We start from the raw sequence: 2,140 nt of genomic DNA, 5'->3' as shown, positions 1-2,140 counted from the left end.
CTTTCCTCACACTCACACACTCTACCTCTACTTTTCCTTACCCTCATGATCTTCTCCACAGACAGCACAGATCGATGCAGAGAACGAGCGAGAGACAGAGTGACGATGCAGAGAACGAGCGAGAGACAGAGTGAGAGAAGCCTCGCACACACTCACACACTCTGCCTCTGCTTTTCCTTACCCTCACGCTCTTCTCCATAGACAGCACGGATCGATGTAGAGAACGAGCGAGAGATAGAGTGACGATGCAGAGAACGAGCGAGAGACAGAGTGAGAGAAGCCTCGCCCAGAGACAGAGTGAGAGAAGCCTCGCCCCCTTAACGGCCTGCGATGCACCTTGACCTGTCAAGAATATCTGGAAGGCCTGTGCTGCCTCCCCCCTTCGAACTCCTTCCACAACGGCTTTGGCGGTGGATCAGGCCTGTTAGGGTCTGGTTTCTTAAGAGAGAGCACCTCACGGCGAGAGCCACCGGGTCATGACGCAGACGGTGACCTCCTGGCTTGGTTGGAAGATCTGTCGGAGCTTCTCGAGGCCGCCAAGAAATCCTAGATCCTGCGCCGGGAGGTAGGCTTCTCTGCCACTGGGCATGGTGACCTAGTATCCGACACTGGGCATGGAGACCCAGGCTTCTTTGCCACATGATGACCTAGTATCCGACTAGCATCGCCTTCCGGATTGTGGCCTGGACAGTCCCTGGATCGCCTGGCTTTAGCATCTTCTCAGGGTCTAGGTCGACCTTCATATCATCGTAGTAGGAGCTGCTGTTGTAGCTGCTACTATAGTTACGGCGATTAGGGTTATCGGTTCCGTATGTCACTGATATGCGCAGGGGTCTGCGGGCCGGAGCTTGGAGGAGGGAAGCATAGACTTAAATTGCCACGGTGAGCGGCCTGAGCCAAGGCGCGACAGGAGTGCCGGAGGGGGAGAAGGGCTTCTCCTGCCCCCTTGTGAAGCAATCTTGCGCACAGGAGAGAGGCTCCGATCCTTACCTGGAGAAGGGCTATGTGCAGGCAACAAGCTACGGTCTTTAGGAGATCGACTACCCGACTAGGCGTTCTTGCCTTATGCTGGTGATGGTGGAGGCAGAGGCAAGATACAAGATACTCTCAGCTACCAGGTTACCATGGCCGACGGCAAGTACAACAAGACAAGATACTCTCAGCTACCCACATGTGCCTGCTCTGATACCATGTTGAATAGTGCGCGAGGGAGACAAGGAACGGAGGAAGAGAGAGGAAAAGAGAGACAGGAGACACCGAAAGTGGAACCCCAGAAGTGTGTCAACTGAGCACACATGATAGGAATATATAGAGGGGACCTGGGGCGCTATATATAGACAGACTATATATAGCTAACATGACCAAGTAATGGAAATTTATCAAAAGTGTGTGTACCATGTAATGTGATTTGTTTCCCATTAGAATGAATCTTCATTGAATGCATGGAATAATCTATATCGGGATTATATTTATGACGCCAAGGTATTCCTAACATAATGTCACTAGATTGCAAAGGTACAACTAAGAAATTTCTACACTCAACATAATCACCAATTTTAATTTCTAAGTCATGAATTTCTTATGTACCATTGTATCTAGTACCTAAGAATGTAGCCTTGATGCGATAATGAGTTGAAACAATATGTAAATTCAATTCTTTGACCAATTTTGCAAAAATAAAATTGTGTGTGCTCTCGTCATCATGTAAAACTCTTTTCTTTACCATGTACAAGACATTTCATCGTTAATAAAGAATGAGGATTTGGCATATCTGGTAAAGTATCTGAAGTAGTATCGATATCGTCATCGTCTTCTATGAAATTTGGCATTTCTTCATGGTCTTCATCTTTAGTCGCTCCCAAGTAGTTGATGTGAACAATTGGCTTTTTAGATTGACAATTCACCGCTAGATGTCCAAGTTGGTGGCACTTGTAGCAGACTATGGGTTTGGCTTTGGAAACATTGTTGGTAGTAGCGGGGAGTTTAGGGATGTTGGAATTTGGCTGGAAAGATGGCTTAGGATTTGGATTTGTGTTTGATGGTAAAGCAAGGGGTCGTGTCCAAGATTTATGGAAAGAAGATGGAACAAAGAAATTTGGATTGAATATTTGAAAATTAGAATTGAATTGCTTTGTACTGA

The 2,140-nt window shown here is 47.0% G+C and overlaps 1 pseudogene; it reads right to left on the bottom strand.

Moving 5' to 3' along the window:
• Positions 1–345: 345 nt before the first annotated feature.
• On the bottom strand, positions 346–1,192 carry LOC148034509 (uncharacterized; annotated as a pseudogene).
• Between the last annotated feature and the right edge of the window lie 948 nt (positions 1,193–2,140).

The sequence above is a fragment of the Lygodium microphyllum genome, chromosome 6, assembly GCF_053477565.2.
Source record: "Lygodium microphyllum isolate KBCC chromosome 6, Lygodium_microphyllum_v1.1.10, whole genome shotgun sequence".
In the NCBI taxonomy this organism is placed as follows: domain Eukaryota; kingdom Viridiplantae; phylum Streptophyta; class Polypodiopsida; order Schizaeales; family Lygodiaceae; genus Lygodium; species Lygodium microphyllum.
This window is presented reverse-complemented; position numbering and strand designations above follow the sequence as displayed.